At 51.3% G+C, this 18,194-nt stretch overlaps 1 protein-coding gene across 9 annotated transcripts in view; it reads left to right on the forward strand.

Moving 5' to 3' along the window:
* Positions 1-18,194, forward strand: part of Arsg (arylsulfatase G) — a 117,832-nt gene that overhangs the window by 46,885 nt on the left and 52,753 nt on the right. The window lies entirely within an intron of this gene.

Here is an 18,194-nt window from a genome sequence, read left to right on the forward strand (position 1 = left end):
GTGGCTTCAAGGATCAGTGCTCATCCGAAGGTCAGAGGCTTCCACGGACTTGAGGCTGCTTCTCAAAAAGGCCTTTAGGAATGAAATGAGCTGTCAGTTCCAACACCTGGTGTGGTTTGGCTTCTCTGTTCTCAGAAGTGACTTTTTTTTTTTCTTTCTTTCTGGTACTGGGGATTGAATCGAGGGGTGCTCTACCACTGAACCACACCCCCAGTCCTTTGAATTTTTTTTTAAATTTTTTTAATTTTTAAGATATCATCTCACTTAATAGCCGAGGCTGGCCTTGAATTTAGGATCCTCCACCTCTGCCTCCTGGGTAGCTGGGATCATAGGCGTGCACCACCGCACCGGGCTCCGAATGGAGTTTGGCGAGGATTCATCCTCCCTCTTACATCTCAGGACTCTTTCTGAGCCACCCTGAATTTGGTAGTAACCAAAGGAGGGTGTGAAGCCGACTGGCATCTGCCCTACAGGGGACTTGGGGGAGGTCTGGCTTTGGGTGATGTCTGCTGCACTCTGTGGGAGTGGGACAGAAAGGACCTTCTGAACAAGACTGATATCACCAAGAAAAGGACCCTCCCCCAATCACAGAGAAAAGGAGCCCAGACGCAGGGCTGGGAGGACCCCGGCCGGGGAGAGGTCCTCTCGTCCTCTGAGCGTCACGTTAACTCTGGGTTGTTTGCCTTCTCCTTGTGAGCTCCCGGCTCTGAGGTCAGGCCCCTTTCCGTCTTTGCACGTGAGTAAATAGGTCAAGTAGAGGTCGAAGTCCCCCGGTGACCACCTATCAACTGGGGAAAGGCACAGGCCCAGCTGAAGAGGCAGCAGGGTTTTGTCTTGTGGCTGTTTAATAGATGGGGACGTGGGGACATGCAGAAACACAGTGACCCACATGGTAGCCAATCATAGAGAGAAGGGACTGAGATATTAACCAGCGGGGCCGTGGTGCCAGCCTGCCTCGTCTGCAGGGTCAAAGGCCACGGCTATCCTCGGTCTTCTTTTAAGCCTGTCATGGGACAATGAATCTCTGCTAAGGACCCGTCAGGAGACAGATGTGGGGACACCCCAGCCAGCTCTGCCCTTCAGAGACATAAGTCCTGGTGGCAAATACAGACAAGAGGCCCACCTTGAGATGCAGGTGGGGGCAGGAGCTCGCTGCGTCTCCTGCCCCTGGAGCCTTCCCGTCACACGGATTGGACGTGACTGACTTGACAGATCTAGCACGGCTCTCACATGTTTGTTCCCCGGGAAGAAAGACAGAGCCTCGGTGCTGGGCTTCTCGCCTTCTGGATGGCAAAGCCCAGGGAGAGAGGCCATGTGAAAGATGGCGCTTTGGGGCTCCAGGAGGGGACAGGCATTTCCATCCGGCAGAGCCAAGGGGGCCTCCATAAAGACCATCTGTTGGGACCTGAATGCTGAGACCTTAAGATGGTCAGAATTACCCATGGGGAGGGAAGGGGGCCCTAGGCAGCCCGGAGAGCCGGACGGAAGGCCTAGAACGGAAGGGTGCTGTTCACTTAGCGGATATTCCCGGGAGCCTCCCTGGGCACTGTCCTAGGGGCTGGGGACACATCTAAACAGAAGCCCCGGCTCTCCCTGGCTTGAGGCTGAGTGCTGCTGGGCCAGGGGGCGTGACAGGCCCGACTGATGGGTGGAGCAGCTGGTGAAAGGTGTCGTGTGCATGCTTAAGTCTTTGGGCTTGATCCTGAAGGCCGTGGGGAACCCGGCAAGACTCAATTCTTGGCCTGCATTGGACATGGATTGTTCTGGCACACTGGGATGATCCCAAATGGCAACCGAGGGGTGGGGCATCACAGAGCCCTCCAGGGTGGCTTCACTTGGGGTGGTGGTGGTACAGAGAGTGTCAGGTCCAGGAGGCAGGGAAACACCGTGGTGTTTTCTTTGCTGTGTCCTTTGGGTGTGAAGATACATACACCACCACAGGAAAGGAAAGAGCACAGGGGATCTGCCAAGGACCGGGAATCCTGTTTTGGGAAGAGCCGGGGCACTAATCGGATAAATGGATAAGTGACAAAACACTCCAGATTTGGTGTTTGCTACTTGACAAAGGGCCGATGGTTGGTTGGTCCCGCGACTCCTTCTAGTAGCCTTTGAAGAACAAACCAACTATCGTCCCATTGAACAGAAAGCAACACGGAGTCTGCGCCCCGCTGCCTGTCCATCTGTCTAAGTCATGTTAGCATCTTCCCATTGACCCCTGCCCCACCCTGTCCCTCGACGCACACAGCCGACGATTCCTAAAAACTGTTTCCACCTCCAGGCCTTTAAATTATGAATGGAGCAAGAATGTTTTTTATTCCAGTCACATAGCAATTTAGAGAGTGGCCACAGAGAGCCTCATCATCTACTTTAGATTCTTTGTCAATGAAGGCTGGACGCGCTTAACTTCGCAATGTGATGTCTCTCCGGGGCTTTCGCGGTGGCCTCTCCGGCGTGAGCCTCCCCTGGTTCTAATACACGTAATTTATGCAATGGCAAGTTGCTCTGGCCTCCGTCTGGCTGGGTCTTAATTTGTGCTGATTTCCTTGTTAACAGGCTGCTGTAATGTCTGGCTCTGGGTTTCCAGTGCTGCTTTACAATGTATTCTCAGGCTTTAATGAGGACCCCTGTTGGTGAACTGGCCTGAGCCTGCCCAGATAGATTTGGGGAAAAACAAGAAAGCTTTCCAAATAACAAGGCCATTTTAGTGCTTATTAATTAGTCCTCACCAAATGGAGACAGTGGCCGGGAGAGGGAGGAGGAGGTATGTACGGCTTGGCGTTCACTTTTTTTTTTTCTTTTTCGGTACTAGGGATTGAACCCACGGGTGCTTTACCATGGAGCCACATCTTGAGACCCTTTAAAATCTTATTTTACGTATTATCTTTTAAAAAAAATTTTTAGTGTTTTAGATGTATAATAACATTTATTTATTTATCTTATGTGTTGCTGAGGATTGATCCCAGCGCCTACACATGCTAGGTGAGCGCTTGCCACTGAGCTACAACCCCAATCCCAAAATTTTATTTTGAGACAGGGTCTCACTAAGTTGCCCAGGCTGGCCTCAAACTTGGGGTGCTCCTGCCTCCATCCCCAAATAACTGGGATTACAGGCGTGGGCCGCCACACTCAGCTATAGTTCAGTTCCTAAGGCTGCACATTTTGGGGGGAGGCTGGTGAGTGGGTAATGTCAAGGCTTTCCAAAGACCTGGAAGTCAAGGAAATAAGATTTTTTCTGAGAGTTAAGCTATGAACTTTAACACACCGCGGGGAAGAAATCAAGCCCTAACTGCGTCAGCTTATGTGATTATGTGAAAAATGAGCCAACACATTTTTTCCAATTAAACAACCTGAGTTTCTTTCTTGGAGCCTTGTTTGTTCATTTACCAGATACTGCAGGGGCAGGCCTACCCCCACTCCCTGCCTGGGGCTGCAGACAGAGCCCCGAAGCTCCATCCTTATAGAATTTATAGTTTGCAAAGCAGCTCGAGGCTCCATCTTCCCACAATGATAACGTGGATGGCATTAGTATGTGAGAGATCCCCAGGGCAGAAGTTAAAAACAGGGGAGCCGGGATAAGATTCCAGCAAGGTAAGGTTGTCACTGCCCAGGTGTATTAGTCAACTCAGGCTGCTATAACAAATATCTTACCCTGGGCAGCTTATTTGTTTCTGTGCTACCAGGGAATGGACCCAGGTGTGCTTTACCAGCGGGCAACATTCCCAGGCCTTTCTATTTTTTTTTTTTTTTTTTTTTTTTAAATTTTGAGACAGGGTCTCACAAAGTTGCTGAGGCTGGACTTGAACTTGCAATCTTTCTGCCTCAGCCTCCCAGATCATGGGGATTATAGGCATGCACCACTGTGCCTGGTCAGATGGGGGGCCCTAAACCATAGATACTTATTTCTCACGGTTCTGGAGGCTGGAAATCCAAGGTCGGGGATCAGAGTGTCAGCCTGGTTGGGTTGTGGTGAGCATTCTCTTCTGGCTTGCACCACCTTCTTGGTATAGTCCCACGTGGCAGAGACAGAGAGTACTCTGGCCTCCCCCACCCCACCCCTTTCTCTCCGTGATGATGGGGATCAAACCCAGGGCCTTGCCCCTGTGCTATACCACTGAGTCCTCTCTTTCTCTTTTAATGATGGTACTCATCATGGAGGCCCTACCTTCATGATCCCATCTAATTAACTCCCAGAGGCCCCACCTCCAAATGCTACCACATGGGTGGTGAGGGCTGCCACATATGAATTTTTGGAGAACGAAACATTTAGTCCATAGCACCAAGCCAGAAGAAATGGCAGTCAGTAGTCTCTGAGGCCAGGTGTGGTGGCACACACCTCTAATCCCATGGACTTGGGAGCCCGAGGCAGGATGATCACAAGTTCAAGGCCAGCCTCAACAATTTAGTGAGGCTTAGTGGCAATGTACCTCTTGGTTCAATCCCCAGGGCCAGGATGACAAAAAGAAAAGAAAAGGAAAAACATCGCCTTTGAGTATCTCAGACCCATGGTCAGAAATCGATCCACAGTGGATAAAAGTCCCTCTGGCCGCCGAAAACTTCTTCTCCACCGTCCACTTGAATGCCTCAGCATGAATGAACTTGAGCCTTGCCAAGGCGACCCGTGGACTCTGACTTCCTGTTTGACTTTTGCTCAGGAAGAAAACATGTTGACCACGCTGACACCCTGCCCCGGTGTCGTCCTGGGAAGTCAGCTGGGCCTGGCATTCCCGTGTCTTTCTCAGGCTTCACGTGGTTCGTGCGCCTGTGAGTCAGGCTGTCAGGGGCTGGCACCAGCAGGAGTGAGTCTCGGAGCCTCCCAGCCAGAGACCGGCTCCTGTAACACGATGACCTAGTTAATGTGACATCCTCTGTGGGCGGCTCTGTCGTGGGGAGAGTGTGGGGGTTTGGATTGGCTGGGCCTGGGTTCCAGTTCTAGCTCTGTCATCTGTTTGCTGTCTCCGGTCTCCGCACAGCTTCGAGGTCAGACAGGCCTTGATGTGAGATGCAGCTGCACCCACACCAGCCTCAGTCCTGGTCTATAGAATGGGAATTTGGATGGCTTTTTTTTTTTTTTTTTTTTTTTTGGAGAGAGAGAAGAGAGAGATAACTTTTTAATATTTATTTTTCAGTTTTCGGTGGACACAACATCTTTATTTTATTTTTATGTGGTGCTGAGGATCGAATGCCAGGCGAGCGTGCTACCGCTTGAGCCACATCCCCAGCTCAAATTTGGATGACTTTTTAAGAAGGTTTCTCCTTCCCCTCCTTCCCCGATTCCTCTTCCTCTCCTCCTCCTCCTCCTTTTCTTTTGGCACTGGGGATTGAACTCAGGGGGGCTTGACCACTGACCTCCATCCTCGGCTCCCCACCCCCGACCTTTTCTTTTAATTTGGAGAAAGGGTGGTCTCACTAAGTTGCCCAGGCTGGCCTTGAACTTGAGATCTTCCTGCCTCCACCTCCCCAGTCACTGGGATTTACAGGCCTGTGCCTCCATGCCCTGCCAGATTGTTTTACAGATTAGAAGAAACACATTCACGCATCCCTTAATAGAGATACATGCTGAGAAATGGGTCGTTAGGTGATTTCCTTGTTGCGTGACTGTCATACAGAGTGTCCTCACCCTAGCCAAGATGGCCACAGCATCACTAACCATTTAAATGGGAGTACTGTCATGTAAACGTTCTTCAGCAGGGTGAGACTGTATGCATCAGATGATTAGGGTGGGCTGGGGACAAGCTCGGAGGTGGAGCACTTGCCTAGCATGTGTGAGGCCCTGGGTTCCACCAGCAGCTGGGCACAGGAAGATGCTGAGGGTGAAGCGGTTTGATAAGTGGCGACGGTGGTTCGCTGCTGTAAGAAAGACTGAAGCTGAGTGCCTGTTTGTCCTTTAGGTCTCCGCCTCCCCTGCACATGCACACACCTGTCAGACCGTCTTGAGCCTGTGTGCTCCCTGGCATCTCGTCCACCAGATACACCCTCCCCTGCTGAACCAAGGGTGAGCTGAGAAGGGGCTCAGCCGCTCGTTTACGGTCACATCCCAGGCTCCTGTCCGACTTCACCTCCAGGGCAAGCGCCAGGACTCTGGTTGTAAGTGACAAAAGTCCAGCTTGGCCAGAGTAAACAGCAAGGGGGACAAGACTGGCTCAGGAACTCAGTCCTGGAGAGAGTTTTTAGTCTGTGCTCATGTTGGGGGGGAGATGAGGGTCCCGCCCTTCGGGGCTACACCATTTTGCTGGAGGGGCAAAAAAGGGCTGCTCCTCACTCTCTGATTCAGCGGATTCTGGGTTTGGATTCTGAATAGCCCTGTTTGGGTCTTGGATTGTGGACCTGGTTGCCCAAAATGGGAGGTTGTGCTCCCTGATCAGCTGGGGAGGGCGGGGAGGGCGGCAGGGTCAGGTACCCCTGGTGATGCTCCGAGGAGTGTCTGCATTAGACCCAGAGAAGGGTCCCGGACCACAGAAACCAAAGGCGAGGGTCACCAGTGGGGACAAGGGGGGACTCTGTGACAGTGGTAGGTTTTGGAGGCCAGGTAGGAATCTGGAAGGGCAAGGAGAGGTCAGAGCGTCCTGGGCTGAGGCCCGCAGAGGCAGGGTGCTGAGCTGGAGGGGGCGTGGGCGAGGGGGAGGGGAGAGCCCCCCAGGTGGAGCGGCTCTTCCACCGTGTTAGCTCCCCAGGGCTGCTGCACGCCAACGGAGTGGCCTCGAAACAGTGACCTCCCTCCGCTGGAGGCTAGAGTTCAAGGCCCGGGTGCAGCAGAGCCACACTCCTACCAAGCTCAGGGAGTATCCCTTTCTTCTTCCAGCTCCTGGTGGCCCCAGGTATTTTATGGCTTGAAACAGCATCATTCCAGTCATCGGAACTTCTTCCCTCTGCCTGACTCTTGTGTCTTTTCTTTCTTTCTTTAAATTTGTTCTTTTTAGTTATGCATGACAGTGGGTTTTGACATATCATACATCCATGGCTGTAACTTCCCGTTCTTGTGGTTGTACACCATGTGGCCTTTCACTGGTGGCATATTCAGACATGAACATGGCAAAGTTCTGTCTGATTCATTCTACCATCTTTTCTGTGCCCGTCTCCCCTCCCTTCCCTTCATTCCCTTTGCTTAATACCGTGAACTTCTGTTCTCCCCCCTCTTACTGTGTGTTAGCATCTGCATATCAGAGAGAATATTTGACCTTTGGCTTTTGGAGATTGGCTTATTTCACTTAGCATGATAGTCTCCAGTTCTGTCCATTTACTGGCAAATGCCATAATTTTATTCTTCTTTAAGGCTGAGTAATATTCCATTGTGTATGTATACCACAATTTCTTTATCCATTCATCTATTGAAGGACACCAAGGTTGGTTCCATAGCTTAGCTATCAAGAATTGAGCTGCTGTGAACATTGGTGTGGCCGAGTTACTCTAGTATGCTGATTTTAAGTCCCTGGGGATATGCCAAAGAGTGGGATAGCTGGGTCAAATGGTGGTTCCATTCCAGGTTTTCTGAGGAATCTCCATACTGCTTTGCAGAGTGGTTGTACCAATTTGCAGTCCTACCAGCAATGTATGAGTGTACCTTTTTCTCTACATCCTTGCCAACATTTATTGTTATTTGTATTCTTGATAATTGCCATTCTGACTGAAGTGAGATGAAATCTCAGTATTGTTTTAATTTGCATTTCTCGATTGCTAGAGAAGTTGAACTTTTTTTAAAATAATTATTGATGATTGTATTTCTTCTTCTGTGAATTATCTGTTCAGTTCCTTTGCCCATTTGTTTTATTTAATATATTGTTGATTGGGTCATTTGTTTTGGGGTATTAAATTTTTTGAGTTCTTTATAAATCCTGCACCTATCCGAGGTGCAGGTGGTAGGGATTTTCTCCCATTCCGTAGGCTCTCTCTTCATGATCTTGATTGCTGACTCTTGTGTCAGCAATCGGTATCCTTCTCCAGTCTCTCCCCTCTTCAAGGACTCACTAACTTACTAGACCTTCAAATGATTTTTTTTTTTTTCATTTTGAGACAGGGTCTTGCTAAGTTGCTGACGGCGTTGTTCAGTTGACCTTGAACTTGTGATCCTCCTGCCTCAGCCTCCCAAGTTGCTGGGATTGCAAGCATGGACCACCGTGCTGCACTCAATGACCCGATTTTGAAATAAGGCCACGTTCTATAGTTCTGGGGGTTAGAACTTGAGCATCTTTTTGAGGGACATGGTCTAACCTATCGCGGTCGGCAGTGGCTCCGACGGCTGAGAAGGTAGGTTAAGGCAGGGCATGGGGGGTCACGAGTCACCGAGGACGGGAAGGGGAGCTGACTGGCCTGGTAGGTGTGCTAGAATGGGTTAGAGACAGTGATCTGGACGAGGACCAGGTGGCCCTGGGTAGCATCATTGGGATGAAGTGAATGAGGGGCCGCTGTGTCGAGTCTCGCTCCAGCGCTGGTTCAGGTCTGAACCCAGGTGCGTGCGTCATGCCTCTGGCCTCCCGTCCCTCTGCCTCCTGGGACTTTCTTTGTCTCCTTTGCCGGGGCTCCTCCTACTTCACACTCTTCACAGTGTGCCGGGGGTGGGCTCTCGGCAGAGAGGCCCGTGGTGTCTTCCCTGCCGCTGCCCAGCTGGCCCTGCTGTGGTCGCCTGAACTAAACCAGAGCCTCCCAGGTGAGGGCGGGGATGAACGGAGTCTTGTGCGTGTGTGTGTGTGTGTGTGTGTGTGTGTGTGTGTGTGTGTTGGGGGCAGACAGACCAGCCAGGGGAGGGGTGTCCCATGGTGGCTTCGGGTCCACGCATCCCGTTGCTGCAGAGACCTTCTCTGGTGTCGGCAGAGAACCCACGTAAGCCGGCTGGCGTCACCGCCCTGGACAGCCCAGCTCTCGGGGTAGAGCGCCAGATTCCAGCTGCCCTTGGAGAAGCCGCTTTCCCTGGGTCTGGAACCGGACCCCAGGGCCGAGGAGGGACTAAGGGCCCCCCCCCCCACCGCCCTGCTAGACAAGGGGGCAGGGCACGCAGCAGGGAGCTGCGTCTCTGAACAAGATAAGGTCTGATAAGACAAGGGCAAGGGACAACATAGATCAGGGAGTGACCTGGTCAGGGAAGCCTCTCCGAAGAGGTGAAATGTGGACTGAGACCCAGGGGACAAGAAGGGGCCGGCCACGTGGAGACCAGAGCAAAGTGTCTGGACAGGACTCGAGAGGAGCCCGAGGCAGGAAGGAGTCGGGGTGTTGTCGGAAGAGCCACTGCGACGGAGGGCGGGCGGAGGGGAAAGAGCTTTGGGAACGTGAGGTTGACCTCAGACGGGGTCCAGAGCCTTGGGGTAGCAGGTCTCCACTTTCCTGTTGTCCTGTCACACATGGAAATTGGTGACATTTGTGCTCCTTTTCAAGGCCTTCCATTGAGTGTCATGATGTGAAGGTGGCCCACTCCTGGGGCTGCCATACTGTGTGCAGAGGGGACTGCTTTCCCTGGAGCCAGAGCTGGTCTAGGACAGCCTTGGCACCCCTGGTTGCTCTGGGCCCCCTGATGGCCCGGTGCTGAGAGGAACACTAACCCGTGCCCCATGGGGGCCTCTCTGATGCCCGGGTTCCCTGGCCGAGAAGTTCTGATGGAAGGTCCTGTGACCATGGAAATAACTTTGGACTCACTTTGATTGCAGTGAGAACTCATTAGAGGGTTTCCAGCCGGGGCTAATGCTAGCTGCTGGCATTTATAAAGGGCGCTTTGGCTGCCCTGTGGAAAATCGGGGGCGAGGGGAGCTGGCCCCGCTCCAGACCACGGTGTGCATGGGTGGTGGCCTTGGGAAGACAGAGTGGAGGTGGAAGTCGCAGCTTGGGTTAGGACATGCATATTTGTAGGTAGGTGGAGAGCAGAGGGTCATTTGGAAGTGGAGTCGATGGGACATGCTAACAGTTTGGCTGTGGGGAGGGACGGGGGGGAGGGAAGGACAGATCACACTTGGACTTGAGGAACTGGGTGGGACCTGGTGTTGTCTCCTGAGACGGGAAGCTTGCTAAAGCAGGAACAGATGTGCAGAAACAGGTAAAGAGGAGAAGACACACTTACTGGCTGGCCAAGGAAGCTGCCACCTGCCACGTGGGGGTGATGTCTGGGGCTGCAGGACCAACAGGAGTTTACTCCCTGGCTCTGGGAAGTCCTGGCTGGGTCCTGGCAGACACCGTTGTGCAGGGCCACCTTTATGAGCCCGCAGCCGAGGCAGGTGTGCAGAGACCTGCCTGGTTTTCTACTGTGTCCTGGCCGTGTTGAAATGCTCAGGGATGTTCCAATACGGGGCCCTGGTTTTCATCTGGTCCCGGGTCCTGCATGTTGTGCTGCTGCGGTGGGTAAAGTGGTGGTTCCCGGGAGCTTGGCCGTCCCTCAGAACTGCAGATCCTAATGGAAATAGTCCAAGGGCGACAGATGCGCATGGCTTAGCCTAGGTGAAGTGCCCGGAGGAGCCCTGGGGCGCAGGAAGGGTTCCATCAGCATCAGCCGAGAGTGATGAGGATTAGCAGAAGGACCACTGGGAGTGTGAGCGAGCAGGGTCCTCGTGCTACAGCCTCGAGGGGCACGGAAGAGCTGCGGAGCCTCGGGCGGAGCCGGGGTTGGAAGCTAAGGAGAGCTGCTGTGTGACTAGGACACAATCCAGGGCCCAGGATCTTGCCCCAGGGGTTTGGTCCCTGAGGTCCCCAGATGCTTTAAAGAAACCTGTGCCTGGGAAGGTCACCTCAGGCACCTGGAGATTCAGAGAAGAAACACAGGACGGGGTCCTTGCAAGCCCCCAGACTCAGGGCCAGGAGGGAGGTGCCGGCGGGCTGCAGTGTGGAGCTGGAGCTGGGAGCCCGCGGCTCCCTGGGCTCCGGAGTGGCCCTCACTTGGGCTCCTGCAAACCTGGTGGTGCTCAGTGGCCCAGACGCCCTCCCTGTCCCCATTCTGTCAGACGGAGGCACCGCCTGGCCGCCTCCAGGAGTGTGGCTTCAGGGGCCGGGACGGCTTCCAGAAGCGCAGGGCTGGGATCTCAGCGTGATTTCCGTGTACCAGGAGCATGGCCCTTCTTTGCTGTTTGTCACCTTGAAAAATGGTGTCAGGGTGTCACTGGAGAAGAGATGTCACCACAAGATGTTCTGAGGAGTTCCATGATGGGGGGCTGGGGAACTGGGGGGAGACCAAGGACAAGTGGGGTCCTTGGTGAACACGAGGGGAAAGGGCTTCAGCACCCATCAGTCAGAGACACAGATTGATTTAGGAAAACAGATCAGATTCAAGGGGGTACGCGGGCGCTGTCTCTCTCTCTCTCTCTCTCTTGCTCTCTCTCTCTTGCTCTCTCTTTTTGGCACTGAGGCTTGAGCCCAGCACAGTGCTTTACCACTGAGCCACATCCCACACCCTTTTACTTTTTATTTTGAGATAAGGTCTCCCTAACTTGCTGAGGCTGGCCTTAAACTTGGTGATTCTCCTGCCTTAGCCTCCTGAGTTGCTGGGATTACAGGCGTGAGCCACCATGCCCAGCAGAATGCAGGGTGAATGCAGAGAATGGAGAGAGAGAGAGAGAGAGAGAGAGAGAGAGAGAGAGAGAGAGAGAGATAGATATGGTGGTGGTGGGGTAGGCTTTTGAGATTCCTGGTTCTGCTTTTAGAGGAAACAGTGAGGGGTAGGCATGGGGAGGTACGTGGGGATGAGCTTCCGGTCTGGTCATTCTTAGGATCTTTAGCTGACATAGGCTCCATTATCTGATCAATATTGATACAATATTAAAAGTCCTCTGTATGTTTCTTAAAATATCCTATTTCTCTTTGCTTAATGTATTCGTCGCTGGGCTAATAGATAGTGTCCAGGGTAATTTTAATTAGTGGGGGACTTTATAGGCACTCTGAGATTCACAGATTCCCCAGAAACCTGGGAGTGACGGGCCCAGGGGGGAGGCTGGCTTGGTGAGTGGTCTGGGGGACCTGGCGGCGTCTGTGCTAGCCCTTACTTTCTGTCCCTTTCTACCCATTTCTTTCATTTCTCTGTCCTGAGGGAGTTAACCCATCGCCTGGGGCCGAGGCCTGGGATTCTGTGGCAAGACTTGCTGCGTTCTAGAGCAGCAGAGCAGGTGACGTCCTTGGTGTCCCCCGGCCAGGGCCAGCCCACATTTGACAGCCCCTGTTCTGTGTGGTGTGGGGACGTAGGCCTGAAGCGAGCACCACCCGGTGAGAGCCGGACACCGTTTTGCTGACTGACAGACTGGCCCCACACTTAGCTGCGGTGACAGCCGTGTTCCCAGAGCTGGGATTCTGTGGTCGGCATCCAGGCCCCTCTGGATGGGCAGTCTTCCTTTCCATACTGAGTCGTTGGCGTGGCTCGAGGGATTCAGCAAGCAGTGGTCAGGCTGGGAGACGTGGAGTGGCCTTGCTCCCAGGGCTGTCATCTCCATGGCGGCGGCCTCCTGAGCCACATGCCACCCCCACCCCACCACGTCTTTTTGGTTTTTCATTTTGAGACAGTGTCTCGCTGATCTGTCCAGGTTGGTCTTAAACTTGTGGTCCTCCTGCCTCAGCCTCCCTCCTGAGTAGCTGCCATGACAGGCCTGGGCCACCGTGCCTGGCCACTCCCACGTCTTATCTGGTGGCTCACAGACTGTTTCCAGAGAGGACAGCGGCTGGGTGCTGTGGTGGGGCGCACCTGTCATCCCAGCAGCTCAGGAGGCGGAGGTGGGAGGATTGCAAGTTCAAAGCCAGCCTCAGCAAAAAAAATCAACAAGAGTTGGGGATGTGGCTCTGGGGTGAAGAGCCCCTGGGTTCAATTCCTGGTACCAAAAAAAAAAAAAAAAAAGAGGAAGTAGAAGCTACCAGTTTTGTGGGACCAACACCATGTCATTTACTCCCGTGTTAATCTACCGGCCAGAGCAGCCACAGAACCTGTCCCTGTTCAAGGGGAGGGGACACAGACCCCACCTCTCAAAGGGAGAATGTGTGGCCTTTTCAAATCTGCCCTAAACATAAAAGCAAATAATTACAGTCTGGATGTGCCGCAGGGAGCATGACTCGGGGGAAGGCTGCTGCTGTGTGGCACGGGTCACCCCTCCTATCGCTGCTCCGTCCCTGTTTTTTGGAATAAATGAATGAAATGACAGATGACCCCCTTGGTTATAAATAAGCAGCTTTTTCATCTGAGACCTTAATGGGCCTCCGGGAGAGGTTCTCTTTGGGTGTTTTCCTTTTAGTCTGTTTTTAAACAAAATGTTACTTATATAACACGAAATTAGCCATTTTAAGCTGTTAAAATCATTAGCAACTCGGTGACCTTCGATACCTTCATCATGTTGTGCAATAACCACTTCTGTTCAGCCTCAGCACATTCTCATCGCCCCAAAATAAACCCCCACATCCTCACAGTCACCTCCCACCCACTTTCCTCTCCCCCCCCCCAGCTCCTAGCACCCACTAGTCTGCTTTCTGTCTCAATGAATGACCTATTCGGGATATTTCATATAATTACAGTTATACAATGCATGGCATTTCATGTCTGGTTTCCTTCACCCATGGGGGAGAGAGAGAGAGAGAGAGAGAGAGTGTGTGTGTGTGTGTGTGTGTGTGTGTGTGTGTGTCGCAGTGCTGGGGTTTGAACCCAGGCCCTGCATAGACTAGGCAAGCACTTTACCATTGACCTACACCCCCAGCCCCCATCATAGTATTTTCAAGATTCATTTACGTGGTCACACGTATCACTACTTCATCCCTTTTTTTTTTGCTGAGTAATATTTCGCTGTATGGACAGATCACATCTGTTTATATCCATCCACATATGGACAGGCATTTGTGTTCTTACCTTTTGGCTATTGTAAGTAGCACGGCTGTGTATTAATATTTGTTAGAGAACCCAATTTTGATTCTTTTAAGGGTAATTCCTAGGAGTCGGATTCCTGGGTCACATAGTATTTGTTCTATAAGATTTTAAAAATGGCTTTGCTTTATGATCTCTAGGTTTCCATGTATTTTTTTTTTTTTTAAGAAAGAAACAAGAAATGAAAGAAAAGAGAGAAAACATAAAAGCAGGAATCTGCTCTGCTGGCCTGGAGTCATCCTCTGCTGATGCGAAGGTCATGGTGAAGGGCAGGAGCCCTGGGGTCCTTCTTGCTTTAACCAGATTGGGGCATCTTTCTGGGGCATCTTTAAGGGGTGTGCGAATGTTAGAGACTCGTAGGAGTTTAGCTCACAGGGGTCCTGGGGACCAGAGAACTTGCATAGGTGAAGCCCCGTGGAGAGTGGTGCATGCCGGGTTTCAGCCTCCTGTGCCTCATCCTGCAGACCTGCACCCCCCTTCTGCCCCGTGAGGTGGCCGAACTTGCTGCCAAGCTCCCACACGTGTTGAGGATTTGGGAGACTCGCCGCGTTTCCAGCCACTTCCCCCTTCCCCGCAGGCCCAGCACGCCCCATCATCGCCCCGTGCCTTCTAGATTCTGGATCTCCATAACTTGAAAAAAACCTTTTAATGTTACAAATTTCAAACATAAAGAAAAACCAAAAGAATAGTAAAATAAACACCAGCATAGTCATCCATGGTTAACGTTTTGCTGTTTTTGCTTAGAGTAAACTCTATGAATTAGGTATTTTTTTTTTTTCCCTCTGAATCACTTGAAGGAGGCAGACGCCATGGCCCTTCATTACAAACTCTGCAGCATGCATCGCTTATGAATAAGAGCATCCTGGCCTGGGTGCAGGGGCACACTCCTGTGACCCCAGCTCTTCTAGAGGCCAAGGCAGGAGGATCCCAAGTTCAAGGCCGGCCAGGACAATTTGCAAGACCCTGTCTCAAAATGAATTTTTAAAAGGGCTGGGGATGTAGCTTAGTGGTTGAGCACCCCTGGGTTCAGTCCCCAGTACCAAAAAGAAGGAACAAGAACATTCTTCACATGCCCATAATAAATACCATTATTATCCTCAAGTTAATAATAATTCTCTCGTATCAGTCCACATTAGCATTTATTTAATTATCTCCCAAATGTGTTGTTGGTTTATTTGAAGTGAGATCCAGTTAAGTATCATGTGCTTATTTGGTTTAGTCTCTTAGTTTCCTTTAACATAGAATATTACTCACCTCCAATTCCTTTTTTCCCAAGATTGTGTGTGTGTGTGTAAGAGAGGGTGGGGGGGGAGGGAGAGAGGTGCTGGGGACCGAGCCCAGGGCCTTGTGCATGTTAGGGAAGCACTCCGTTACTGAACGACACGTCCCAGCCCTATTTATTTTCTTGTGAGACAGGAGCTCACTAAATTGCTGAGGCTGGCCTCAAACTCGAGACCCTCCGGCCTCGGCCTCCCGCATCTCTGGGGTTACGGGCGTGTACCACAGTACTCAGCAACGCCAACTTTTGGAAGAGACTAGACCAGTTGTCTTGTAGGGATGCCTAGGTGCCAATTTTGTTCAGTGACTTCCTTGTGGTGTCCTTTAATCTGTTCTATTATCTGTATTTCCTGTAACCTGGAAATTAGGTCCAGCATTTTGATTAGATTCAGTTTAATTGTTTTTGGCAAGAAACCCTTGATCTTCTAAACTTCCTAATGCATCCCATCAGGAGACATACAAGGTCAGGGGGCCCGTGATGAGTGCCTCTGAATCTAATCACTTTGTAAGGAGATAATTGCCAGCTCTGTCCAATTTATAAGTGACCCGAGGGTGACATGGTGTGACAGTGTGAACACCGGCAGCCACCAGTTGTCAATTATTCGATGGGGGAGATTTTTGCAAAAATGGTGTCTTGCCAAGCGTGCGTCCCTCCCTGTGACTGGCTGCTGTCCTTCCGCGAAGGAGGGTCTCCCCCTGTCACCCAGGGATGGCCGAGGGTCATTGCAGACGGTCAGCCTCAATGCTTCATTCTTTCCCTTCAATTATGAAGTTTTAGGGTGGGAAGTTAGGATCGTGTGTTCCTCTACCAGGACAAGTGACTTCTTTTCAGTGTCATTATGAACTTGCGGATTTTTATCCATTCATCCCTTATAATAATTATTCTTCTGGTTCCCAGATTGCCCCAGATTTAGCCAGCAGGAGCCCTGCGAGCTGGCTGCTAGGTCCAGACTCCCTGGTGTTTCCCTTCCCCAAAGCTGGCATTAAGTATTTCTCCACATAAATTGGATTATTTTTATGGTGGGATGGTTTTGAAAACAGTGCGGTGTGTAGGTGTGTTAATGGCTACTGGGTATTAATGTATAGCTAGGAAATAGATGTTTTTTAAAAATCACCGGTTCAAAATGACATTTTTTACATTTTAGGGTTTCTTCCCCCTTTTTTGGTATCTTCTTTTACCTTTGATTACATTAAAAATCTTGGCTCCTGTTAGAAACATTTATGTAGTTTCTTAATTGCCGCCAGGTGCCAGGTGTGGTGGCACACACCTGTGATTCCAGCTAACTGGAGGCTGAGGCAGGAGGATTGCCAAGTTCAAGGCTGGCCTCGGCAACTTCGTGAGACCCTGTCTCAAAATAAGAAATTAAAAGGTCTGAGGATGTAGGTCAGCGGTAAAGTGCCCTGGGTTCTATCCCCTGTACCACAAATGATTAAAATAAATAAATAGCTTATTTGCATTACTATATAACTGAAATAGTTTTAAAATCCCAATATTTCTACTGATGATACAGCAACTGAGTGAGGTTTAAGATTTTCTTGGAATTTTAAAAACTTATGTCCTTAGATGTATGTATACAGACTGACGTGTGCTAAGATCACTTGAAATGATTCTTTCCTTTGGTAGTCTTTTTGGAGGTGGGGGATACTGGAGATTGTACCCAGGGATGCTTAACCACCTAGCCACATCCCCAGCCCTTTTTATTTCATATTTTGAGACAGGGTCCCGCCAAGTTGCTGAGGCTGACCTTGAACTTGGGATTCTCCTGCCTCAGCCTCCTGAGTCTCTGGGATTACAGGCGTGTGCCACCATGCCTGGCCCTCTGGGCAGTCTTATTAGCAATGTGTTACATAGTAGGACTCATTTGTTTCAGTTTTGTTTATTACAGGATCTTCTTGTTTTTCCTTTGTGATTTACTTTTACTTTTTGGGGGGTAGTGGGTCCTTGGGGATTGAACTCAGGTGCATTCAACCACTGAGCCACACCCCCAGACCTATTTTGTATTTTATTTAGAGACAGGGTCTCCCTGAGTTGCTGAGTGCCTCACTGTTGCTGAGGCTGGCTCTGAACTCGTGATCCTCCTGCCTCAGCCTCCCGAGCCACTGTGATCTCAGGTGTGCGCCACTGTGCCTGGCTTTGATTTTTAACATATCAAACCTGGATACGGTGTAACCGTCCCACTACCCAACAGCACAGCCAGAGCATCGTCCTCTCACCTTCCCCGCCCCCCAGGCCATTTCTCCTGCCCATCTATGGGAAACCATTTTTTTTTTTTTAATTAGCCTCTGGTTTATTCTTCCATTGTTTCCTTTCGAAAGATAAGAGCATCCTGCTTCCCTCCCCTGGGGATGCTGTGCTTTGGGTTTTCGAGGGCTTCGTAGGAGCTCCGTTTCTTACCAGCCAGTCCACATCCCACCTCCTCTCTGGAGCCTTCTCTAGCCCTTGAAGCTTCACCGTGTTCTTTCCATCATCTCAGCCCCTGGACATCCCTGCCCCATTTCCCACTGCCCCTTGCCCTTGGGGTGTCCTGATTACAGACTCTCGGGCATCGTCGCCCACTCCTGTTGTTCCTTGCTACCGAATGCCTTTGCTTCCGGAGCCACTGCTGCTGTTGGTCATCTGTACAGCAGCTCGTGTTGGTGGACTGGCCCTTCACTCATCCCTCTTCCAGGCTGATGCCAGTCACCAGGTGTCCAGCCATCGGCTGTCATCAGTCATTGACCCCTAAAGATACAAGGAGCTCAAGACTCGTGTTAAGATGGTCTTTCCCAGCGCGAGTCCACCGTCTTCTGAGTCTTGCTGGTTTGATGGGTAAATCTTTTTTCCTGTTTGAGCAACCTGTCCTGTGATCACGATGCCCTTCTGGAGCCGAGGGTCAACAGACGTGGTTCCCTAACACCAATGAGGCTGCGTGTTCCTTAGGGCAGGGCAGGGCCAGAGCTCTTCTGTGTTCCTCCACAGTGTCTGAAGCGGGGCTGGACAGTTCTTGTTGTTGGCAGTGGCTGCCATCTGCCAAGTCACAGTGAACTTCTAGTGAATGCCGAGTCCCGGCTCGCCTGTGTGTCTGCCCGAGGGCCCCTCCGGGGATCAGGGTGTAACTGGGTTTCGTGTGTGTTTCTG

The sequence above is a fragment of the Urocitellus parryii genome, chromosome 7, assembly GCF_045843805.1.
Source record: "Urocitellus parryii isolate mUroPar1 chromosome 7, mUroPar1.hap1, whole genome shotgun sequence".
Classification (NCBI taxonomy): Eukaryota; Metazoa; Chordata; class Mammalia; order Rodentia; family Sciuridae; genus Urocitellus; species Urocitellus parryii.